A 12,056-nucleotide genomic window follows, 5' to 3' on the forward strand; every position below is an offset into this window, starting at 1 on the left:
TAGAGCAATGACTACACACCTAATTGCAAAGAAGCTTAGAAAATGTAGTGTTTTCTTCCAAGCTGTACTGAGCCCAGCAATAATTAATTAATTAGTTAATTATTTAATTAAATGTTTTATAAAGCTTCTATTACTAAAGAGAAAAAAAAGAGTCTTTAGTCTTTGCTAAATCTACAGTTTTTAAAGTGCCTAGTATATACAGTAAACCCTTGATTTTGTGTACTTTGGATTTAATGAACAAAATTTTCTGTCCAAATATCATATGTGTAAATTAATACACTGTTAACTTTTAAATGTTTTTAACCAAGATTTGTTTATAATTGAATTAACAGGTTTTTTTATGTGGTTATTGTTATTAATTCAGTTACTTTAAAACAAATTTTAGTGAATAGATCATATGTTGGAAAAAAACGCTGTAGTCATTTCACCAACATAAATAAATATACCATATCTACAACTATAGTCTACGTACTCCAACAGTTCACTGCTCGTGAACAATGTTCGGCGAATGATTAACATGTGATCACACCACATCTGAGGAGTGGTACTTGGTTCTGTTGTCTGTGGCCTGACATTCTGTAGCAGGTTTAACACGTGCAGGCCAATGTCCCCACACGCGCCAAGCCACTCTCCAGCAGGTGCATTGGTTACTCAGCGGTGACTGCTGAACGCAGGCATTTACTGGACCTATACAGTATAAATTCAAAATGACTATAATACATATGGAAAACTTTTCTGTGAAATTAAACTTTTCATACGTAATTTTAATTACACAAATGTGTCTACATAATTAGAAACAAATGAACTAACCACTTTGTCAATTTTCTAACACGCATTCGGAAAAACCTATATAATGGACGTTCAGCTGTAACTGACACCCCCTCACCCGAATTGGCCCATTATATCGAGGTTTTACAGTATAGGTCCTCATTTTATCTGTCTTCCCAAAATTCTTTCACCCCTTCACATCTCTGCGGTGGATCCCTCTCTCAGGATGCACTCCCTCCCTGCCCGTTTGCCCATGCGGGGACACCCTTCCACAACTCTCAGCTGGAGATGAGACACATTTGCTTTCAACAAGTTAGTCTTTGTTACAAACCCAACTTTGGATAAACACAAAAGGGGTTTGATGAAAATCACTGATGTGGAGTCATCATGTTCCTTGACAGTAACTAAAAGGTAAACTAAATAGGAATCGTGTTTATTATTTATATCATGTTGCCATTCTTGAGGAAGGCGGCTAGTTGCTTATAAAGAAAGGTTATGAAAGGGTCTCAGAACCATTCTGCAATAACACATTCAGACATTCTCTCTTTTTTTCGACCTTGATTTTGCATTTCTGAGAAGGTCTAAGGATGCATTAGCGATGTGCACAAAGGCTTTTCTTTCTCTCTTTTATGCTTAATGGTTCTCTTTCATGAAGAGCGCGGAAGGCATTGCTATTAAAGCACAATATGGCTTAAATCAAAAAGCTCCTCATTTACCTTTCTAAATCACTTGCTTTGTTGATTTCATTCATTCAGAAACATATATATTAAGAGCAACTATTAGTTCTATGCTGGGCTAAATCCTGGGAAACACACACACACACACTCCACCTCTATACAGGGCTTGCATTATACATGGGAAAGAGGACATAAAATGAGTAAATCCACTAATATGTTTTTACAAATTCTGATAGTTCTATAAAGCAAACATTCTACAAGAGAGAACAATATATGGAAAACATAGGATTTCAGAAACTGTCTCTCATGCAGGAAATGACACTTGAGCCATGGACTGCAGGATGGACAGGACCTAAGTGAGGAATAAATGGGGAGTATTCCAGACAAGGGGACTGAGTAGCCAAATTCATCCATATAGTGGAAATGAGTAGTAAAGCATGTCCTTTTATTCCACTGATACTTAAGGAACACTTACAATAGGCAAGTGGTGTAAGAAGATTGTAAGATACTGATCATGGCTGGTCTCGAAATGTTTACAATTGAGAGGGAAGAAAAAGTCCTTATAAATGAGTGCAATGTAGCAGCATATACCCTTACTAGAAGTATTCCAAAGTTATAATAGGCACAAAGAAAAAAAAAATCATCGTTGTAGAGTTGGAAAAGAAGTGACTGAGGAGCCACTCTTGAGCTTTGGGGCCATGAATTTTTTAAATCATGAGCATCCTGTTTCTATGTCTTGTTATCTTCCATAGAATTAATTGATCTTTATTAAACAAACCTATAATGTGCACAGATTTGTGTTAATAGCCGAAAAGAAAACCAAGAAGCTTTAGAATCAGTAACTTTTAAATTAAGAACACGTAAAGTAATTACGTTAATAACTTTATTCTGTCCATCTATCATCTATCTATCTATCATCTATCTATCTATCTATCTATCTATCTATCTATCTATCTATCTATCTATCTATCATCTATCAATCATCTCTCTCTACTTCTCTATAGATCCCATTAGTCAAACAAAACCTCAGGCAGAAACCCAGCATATAAAAGAAAAGCCTAACTCTCTCTGATTGAAGAATAGGAAGCTGACAACATGGTTCTAACCCCTGCTCTTACTACATGAGAAATGAGATGCGTGGCCCTTTTCTATTAATGTAGGTTTTGTGGATATAGGAAACTATACCCAAGTTATTTTTGTGTCTGTCTTCTAATATTAATTTGTATTTTATTATGCATTTAAGAATACAACTTTTGCCAATTTTAGAAGTCTCCACATGAAAAGCAAATTTTAAAATATTTAAATATGTTATGCCTTAGCTAAGCAGAACAATTCTAGAGAAGGAAAAATAATTCTCAAACTTCACAAATGAAAGCAAAAAGCATCAGAAGCCCATGAAAAGTAAACTATTGATGAGAAATGTATAAACGCGGTGATTCTGGAGACTTGTGATTAGTTGAAAAGTTTCTTACTTATTAAGTATTCAGATTTAAAGAGGAAATGATAAAAATGTAAACTGAAAAGGCCTTCCTGAATGTTGTAGTCAGAGCAATAAACCTAGGCCAAAGCCTGTACATTCTTATGTTATAATCAACTAAATAGTAAAATACATTTAAATTAAATGAGAGTATTGCTGTAGAAGGGAGACTTTTTAAAAATTATGGTTTCCTCTATTTGAATTTCATTTGCAAATCATTCCAAGTTCAAGCTCACTTTTTCTTAAGGAGAGATAAAAACAGAAAGTTCAAACAGAGATTTGATTCTGACATTTCTAACAGGCAAAGAAGAAATCAAATAGAGAAAGTACGGCTATTTCTGGATAATGCAGAATTATCAGCCATATAGTTATTTTCAATCTTTAAAAAATTACTAGTATAATTACTAAAATACATCCAGTAATTTGTCGTTACATTTGGACAAATAAAAGTATCATTGATGCTTTTCTTTATTTTAATATCCTGTGTTGACATTGATGAGAAAAAAATGACTAAGAGGAATTTTTGCATGATCTTTAAAAGGTCTGATTGATGTCTTGTGTCAAAGAATACTGGACAATGTATAATTTATTCCTGCCTATGGAAAGCTTATGTGGCTTGTCCTATACATTGGAAGTCCCTTTATATAGAAAAGGACGCTGGAGGAAAAGCCCAGTAGCAGTTGTTAGTCACCACATTTCAAAAGGCAAAATCATATTAAAAACTAAAAACTTTTTTCTTTAAAACCTTGAAAAACAGCCCCCTTCCCACAAACTCTTTACAAGTTTAAAAATCAAATGACCCAACAGAGTACTGAAATATTATCAAAATATTTTTTTAGTGTTTCAAGGAAAAGAACATTGTTAAGGTCCAAAATGCTATTTTTTATATCTCACAATCCTTGACTGATGTGCAACAGAGTGAGTCAACCCCAAACTGATCATCTGGATTGTGTAAATAATCAAATTTATCACTTAGACTTCCATTAGTTTCAAATGACTGAAAATCAAATTCAAAATAAAAAGGAAGTTACATAAACCAATAAATTAGCTGGCTTTGGGCAAGAGGACAGGATCTCGGTGAGGTCATCAGGCTCAATTGCTCTATCCCCATCTCTACTTTCCACTTGCTCTCAACAGAGTCTACTCTTGGATATCATATTGCAACTACACAGAATCCTTATTTTCTTTAATCTGGGCTCTTATTTAGATAGTTTTCCCCTTCGACTCAAACTGGCCTCACCTAGTGCCCTGATTCACCCACCTCCCTCTCCCTTGCTCAATTATTAAGCCCTTGGGACAGCATCCTCAGGTTCTGGGCAGCATCCAGTAGTCTTAGAAACAAGGTACTGGGTCTGTTGACTATTGAGACGGAGTTTTTAATCAAACTGAACATAATATCTTGGCCTTGTTTGTGTTTTAGCTCTGAACCCAGAAAAGCTGAACTATTCCACAGAACAAATCCTTGCAAAATTAGAACAACTCCATGGCTGACATCAGGACCAAATGCAATTGCCCCTACACTAGCACCAACCAATGGTGAGAGACCACAACCCTCACTCTATTAGTCACCATAATTAGTGATTTATTCCCTGTATAATCCACCCCCTGGAAGCCATTGAGGAGCCGGGGTTTTTTTTGCATTGGCTACCTGTGACTCCAGGCATGTCTCCATGTCCTTAATATGTACGTATTTTCTTAGCAAACAGATCTCTTCAATCCAGTAATGATATCATGGCAGCATCGAGCTCCTGCTCCTACCTCTTCTCAGGTCTAATGCAGTAGGAATGCATGCATGTACATCCCCCAATAAGCACATACCTATCACAAATTCTACTGCTGTCGTCAAACAGAGGGTATGTTGACCGACTGGGTCTGTGTTCTATGGCCGCCCCTGTAGCTGCTGTTAAAAGTCTCACTTGGAATGTATGATCTGGAACTGGGTAGGGAGAAATGCACAAAAGAATATAGAGACCATTGCTAAAAACATGAAAGACGGGTAAGATAGAAGACAAAAAAATAACTATTCAGTACAATATTTTAATCCATTTTCTAGGAGTATTTGTGCTATGGACTAAATGTTTATGTTTCCCTTAAAATTCATATGTTGAAGCCCTATTTTCCGATGGGATGGTAGTTGGGGGGGAAGTCTTTGGGAGGTAATTAGGAGTTGATTGTTCATGAGAGTAGTGCCATCGTGAGGGGATTCATGACTTTAAAAAAGAGGAAGAAACAGATCTTGCTCATCCCACCACGTGAGAAAACCAGTAAGAAGGCTCGCACCAGGATCAGACTGCAAAGCCTCGATCTCAGACTTCCCAGCGTCCAGGACTGTGAGAAATAAATTTCTGTTGTTTAAGCCAACAGTCTACAGTATTGTTAAAGTAGCCAGAACTGACTAAGATAATTTGCTACCTTAATGCTATAATATGTAACTTTAATTAATAGAATGTTCACAATATACCATGCTTGGTGACTCCTTAATCATTTCTTTATTATTATTACATTATCATTCCAAGTTTAAAAGTAATAAAACACCAAATCAAATCACAATATACATATTTAAAACATTAATTTCTAATGAGTATATAACAACACAGTAATGAAATAGATTCATAAACTTATCTCTAGTGATCATGAAATTTGAAAATTATCTTTAAATGAGCAGAAAAGAAATCTTTTTGCCTCCCACTGATATTTCATGGGTTAATATGCTTTGCTCTTTAATTGAAACCTAATTTCATACGGTGCTGCTGTCCTTTATGAATACACCAACTTTAAATTATTACAACAGGTGAAGAATTGTTCTTAAACTATTGAAAACATTGCAGGAAAGAAAAATGAGATGTAGACAAAAGAAAGACAGGAACAGAACCACAGAGAAGAGAGAGAAAGAAATAAAGGATGAAAGGAAAGAAAAGGAAGAGAAATGAAGGAAGATAAAGAACACATTTTATTAGCAGAATCAGTTAAAGCATGCTTATTTACAATGAGGATACCTTCATTGGGTGTTACTAAACAAATTAATTTATTTTTGCTGTCTTATCTGCTTTCAAGTTGTTCTGTTAACTAAGGAGATTTCTTTGTGTGAAAAAAACAAGCAAGTAAGCAGACACACCAGCCTCTCTTGCTGGCTTTCAGTCCGTTTTTCCCTTCCATGAAAAATACAGTGTATGGTCAGAGACCTGAAACACAGTTTCCCAAACTATTCCAAGTGTGAGCTACAGGGGATGACCATGGGATGGTGTTCTCTGGTCATGTTTCATGTTTAATACCTGCCATCCATTCATTCTTTAGTTAACTAATTTCCTTTTTGTCCTAGGTATGAGGAAAATTTGGTTTAAATGAGAGAGCGTTTCCATGTATTGTAACTTAAGATTGAAAAGATTCAGCCCATCCCATAGCATCCAAATATATCTTGAAAAGATTAAATAAAGTAGAGAGGTAAAAATTTGCATTAGATATGTACAGATGTGATTAAGATAATCCTATATAAAATGGGAATTATTTTTTCATCTGCAACAGTTAAATTAGGATAGAATCTGGGAACCATGAAAATGTTTAGAAGGGTCTAGAAAGTGCTCCTTGTCCCTTTTGGGAAGGGCCAGGGTATGCCAGGGTGTTTCGAGTGTCCCTGACTCTGGAAGGTGAGGCCCAGGAACATTTGATGCTTATGAGGAAGGGCACACACAGCCACAGGCCCCAAAGCACAAAATCATCGGCTCTGCCGTCATCTTCCTGACTGGAATTCCCCCATGTTTTATGAATATAAATTAGGTTAATCAGGTGCTATCATTTGCTGAGTGAACCTCTATGCATATCAGGCAGAACCAGTTGGATTTTCCTGCTGGTCACTACTTTTCATCTTACCAGCACAAACTAGTTTAAAAGTCAACTAATCAGACCCTGGCCAGGGAGCTCAGTTGGTTAGAGTGTCATCTCCATATGCCAAGGTTGTGGGTTTGATCCCTGGTCAGGGTACATACAAGAAGCAATTAATGAATGCATAAATAAGTAGAACAACAAATGGTGTTTCTCTCTCTCCAAAAATAAATAAATAAAAATTTTAAATGAACCAGAAAACTTTTATGCATATATGCACAACCAATCAGCACAGACATTGAGCTGGAGAAGGCAGGAGGTGGGTGGGAGCAGGAAAGACGAGGTCAACAGTACTCTAGGGTAAGAGCCTCCCCGCTCTCAGATTCCTGTTGTTTACTTCTGTATTTATGGTTTAAAAGTGTGTTCATAGAGCCTGACCGGAGTGGCTCAGTTGATTGTCATCCCATGCACTGAAAGGTTGCAGGTTGATTCCCAGTCAGGGCACATACCTGGGTCGCAGTGTTGATACCAGTCGGGAATGATCATTGTCTCTCTCTCTCACACTGAATTCTCTCTCTCTCTCTCTCTCTCTCTCTCTCTCCCCCTCCCCCCCTCTCTCTACAGGTCCTCGGGTGAGGATTAAAAGTGTGTTTGTGCTTAATAATGTGTTCCTTATTCAATTGGGCCCATTCCCCATATGAATACAAACCAAATGAATATTCTCTAGAAGCTCATTTTTAACTTTTTCTATTAGTTATTTATTTCAAGTTATATATTAGTTATTTTATTTCTATTAGTCATTTATTTCAAGCAGAAAAAAGAAAACAACAACAACAACTAAAACCCCCAGCCCTAATAAGTTAACTGCCATTCAAAAGGTCCTAAGGCTCAGAGCCAGTTTTAGGGCTCTTTCTCATTTCCTTTCTAGGGTGACTGCCAATTTCACATTAACCAAAAAGGCATCTCCCTATTCTTTTTTTCTCTGTCTTTCTTCAGCCAGGAAGATTAACCTCCTCCAGGATGTGCTAATCAACTTTATGATTTTCTTTTTCCAAATTGCTTATTGCATTGAGAGGTACTTTGGTTCTGTTGTAAATTAAATAGACCAAACCAGATCCTCCTAAAAGGCCGTTCCACTGACCAGCCCATTGTGTGAACCGCCGCATAGCAGCTGCATGTCTGCTGTTTATATCAACGTGTAACACCCTCGCAGACAGTTTGGCAACGCTTGCATTTTTCAGAACTTCCCCTCCGACTGGACTACTTCTAGACAACGACCAGGTTCTTCCAAGCTTCCACAAAGCAGAAATTGTTTGGCACTAAACTTTTTGTAGAACTGTAATCAACGTGTATAGTCAGATTGTATTTCTTTGCTCTTCATGTTCCCCATGGAAAACTATTACTAAAATTATTGCTTGTTTTACAGTTTAGAGAGTATCAGAATTACAGGAGCAAGATGTTTCCTTGATGATTTATCTGGGTAGGACTTAATGCAAACTAAAGTAAACTTGTGCACTTTAGGGGAAGGTTAGATGATTACATTAAGAAAACAAATGACCTAGCTTTGTAAAACTTCACAGCTTAGGAAATTAATTCACAGCTTAAAAATGAGTAAGCACGGTTTTCTCTAGTGTTTCCTGCTCTCATATACGTCGCCGAAATGCTACAGCACAGCTGAGCACGGTTGGTAGACTTGAGGCACACTGCTTGAAAGCACAATTTTCTCTTAATGCTTAAGGATCACTTTGCAATTGCTGTGATTAATTGGAACAATACAGTTAAATGTTGCCAAGCTGCCACTAGATTATTAAAGGAGGCAATTTGCTTCCAGAGTCTCTTTGTTCCGCTATGCTCTGGTCCCCAAACGGAAAGGGCAAAGTTGCAGGTACCAAGTCACTTTCCACAATGTATAATTCCACTTAGAAATGTATCACAATAACTGTTTAGTCTTTACTGTTACCACTTTTGTGATTATGAAGACATTACATTTAGAATAAGACCGTTAAGGTTTGTGTTAGCCAGAGCTGGTGATCATCTCTCACCTCTGACCTCCAGGTTAATGAGAAGTTCCTCTGGGTAATTGTCCTCTCTTAAGACATCCCTGTGCTACGTAATCTTTATTGCTGTAAAATGACATTTAAAGTTTGTTTTACATGAGCAAATAGGAGAACGTTGTTTCTGCAGTGAGCAATAATTATCTGCCTCCTAGCTGAAAATACATGCTGTGGATAAATTGCGTTCATCTGGTAGCCTTTGTTTGTAAGACAAGTTAATTAAAAGAGGAATGCTGAAAAATATGTTTGCCCACTGAGTGCTGATGGAGTAATAATATTACTTTACAAGAAAACATTACACGCAAAACAACTTTGGTTTTGTTCTGAAGTATGAAACAAAATTAGGTAAATGAAATGTTCCTGCAAGCAAAATTTTGATCACAATAATAAAGAACAGATGAGGCAAAATATCTATTTATTCTAATTAAGTAATAAAAGTCTTAAATTCTCTGTACTCAGGTGGAATTTGTACTGTTTAGCTTATACAAGAAATATTGACCCTAACAACATGGCCTTATTAAAATATCCAAGTGATTCTCTATATGTACTTATTACCAGTTGATGGGGCTCAGGCACTAATAGTGTCTTTACTGAAAATACATTAACTGTTTAATCTAAGCATATAATATAGTTATCCTCCATATGCCTAGCAAAAAAAACATGCTCATAGTTATATATTGAAAAATTAATTTATTATTTTTTGTGAAGAGACCAATACCTCAAAGTGGACTTTATTCAGCATTTGCTGGGAGTAATTTACTAATTCTTATTGGAGAAGTTTGCCCTTTTAATAAGTATCCTAACATTAAACGTGTATACCCAATCAGGTTTCAGTGTTTATACTTGTGGAAAATTAATTTTAAACTAATTTTTTCCTTTAAAATTTTTCAGCAGCCCTTTTATTTGTTTATTTAATCAATTAATTTATTCATTTTTGTTACAGATATTTCTCCCCCCCAGACACCCTCCTCTCTCCCTGCCCCCCCACCCCAGGATTGTTGTCTCTGTCCATTGGTTATGCTTATTTATTTGTTTATTTTAACAATACCTAATCTGCCAACAGATTTTGTCAACACGATTCAATAGCCATCTTCCTACCTCAGGAAGCAGGGGTAGATGTTTTCTAAGGTCACGTCTCTACAGGAGATGAACACTTTCAACAGGGGCACTGTCAGCACTGCACTGGGCTCTTCTCTGCTGTGTCTCAGCCGGCGCATCAGAACCCCTGGCTTTCCCACGGAGCTGAAGGTGTCCTATGATAAGAGGTGATTACTGACTCCCATTTTGTCTGTTGAGTGAAAAACTTATTTATTTAATTGATATTTTAAAGAAAATTTTGGGATTAGACTTGCATATTTGAATCTTCAGCATTAGGCTGAAGTAAAGGGATGTGGTTCATCTGTGAAGCTTTGCTCAAGCTCACCATGTTTATGCTCACTGACTGAATTATTTTATAGAAATGTGTGGTGGGTCTTTATTCCTGACTCGGGCTATCTGAGAATCTGAAGGAAGGTATATAAAGCTTCTTTAAGAAAATGATGTATCACATGATTCGCATACAATTTCAGGAGATTAATGGACAACTTGAAGCTCATAGGGTTGTTCAGGAATCCAATCTTAGGAACATCTGATTGCCAGTCTCCCCAAATTATAACATCATTTCCATTTTCAAATTCTTACCATCCCTGTTCAAAATATCTTTATTTAAAATTATCCCACAGTGGGTTAAGTGTCACCGCATGGACTGAGAGGTCCCTGTTTGATTCCTGGTCAGGGCACATGCCCGGGGTTGCAGACTTGATCCCCAGTAGGGGGTGTGCAGGAGGAAGTCAGTCGATGTTTCTCTCTCATATTGATGTTTCCATCTCTCTGTCCCTTCCTCTCTCTCTAAAAAAATCAATGAAAAGAAATTATCTCTCAACAGGCTGGAGACAGATTCATGGATACCCTGTTAGAGGCGGTTGGAGGCTGGGTGAGGGAATTAAGCAAAAACAAAAAGAAAGAAAGAAAAGAAAAAAGAAGGACTTCTGGACACAGATAACCGTATGGTGATTGCCAAAGAGACGGGTGGGGGTGGCGGTGATGGGGGGAGGTAGAAGAAGGTAAAGGGAGGATAAATGGGGATAGAAAGAGACTTGACATGGAACAATAAACACACAATGAAACATACAGATGATGCATTGTAGAATGGTAAACCTGTATAATTGTATTAACCAATGTCAACCCAACACATTCAATAAAATAAGAAGAAATTATATTATATTTAAAAAATGAATAAATAAATAAAATTATCCCTTAAAAGCCTAGTGATCAATGGGCATTTATACTATTTTCACTCACTGAGGCAAAATGTTGGATTCCTGTCAAGAAGATTGTCTATTTTGAGAATAAATCTTTCCCAAGGTCAGCTCTCAGTGGAAATACAAAATATGAAGGTGTGAAATATTGCACTTTCCTGGTCCTTCTCACTCATTTCTTCTCTATCACTTTCTCAGGAATCTACTTCTGTTGACAGCTGTTGTTCATTCTATTTTTTTTTATCAACCCACTCTTAGGAAGGAAATTCATGGATGATAGAACTTTATTCCTGAATAAACCTTCCTCCTAGCTTTTAAGTGAAGCTGCTTTGAAATGACTTTCATGTGGTCTGCTCAAAGTCCATGGAGCGAGACAGAGTCAGGACCAGAATTCAACATTGTCAGACTCACCGAGGGGGCTCATGGTTTTTCTTTTTCATTTTCAAGCTACGCAATTGATTTCTCCAGCGGAACAGCACTGTAATAACAAAATATTGTTCAGGTGACCAGGATCATACAGGTCATACGTGGAAATGATGGCAATTGTCATGTGTGTTGTTCCAATTATTTTCTGGGTTCTATTAGTAGATTCACATGCCCATTTATATTTTATGTAAATATGTGTGCATCTAGTTCTATTACTCAATGATAGCCTTGTTTCCATCCTGAACTCATAAACCTATGTCCAAATACTATATGTAACCTTTTGGCAAGTTGTATCACATTCTATAGATATGACTCTGACAATAAATAACAAGCACACTCATAAACACGTGAACAAATAAATATATACTTTTATACATTTATACATAATCAACATTTGCACATTCACACATACACAAAAGGAAGGAGTGGAATCCAAAGAGAGAGAAGGAGAAGGATGACTACTTAAATATCAAAAAAATTCTGTTGGAAAAAAAAAAATAGAATATAATCAGGAAATAAAACAGATGAAGTGGAGTGA

This window comes from Molossus molossus, unplaced genomic scaffold (assembly GCF_014108415.1).
Source record: "Molossus molossus isolate mMolMol1 unplaced genomic scaffold, mMolMol1.p scaffold_m16_p_3, whole genome shotgun sequence".
In the NCBI taxonomy this organism is placed as follows: domain Eukaryota; kingdom Metazoa; phylum Chordata; class Mammalia; order Chiroptera; family Molossidae; genus Molossus; species Molossus molossus.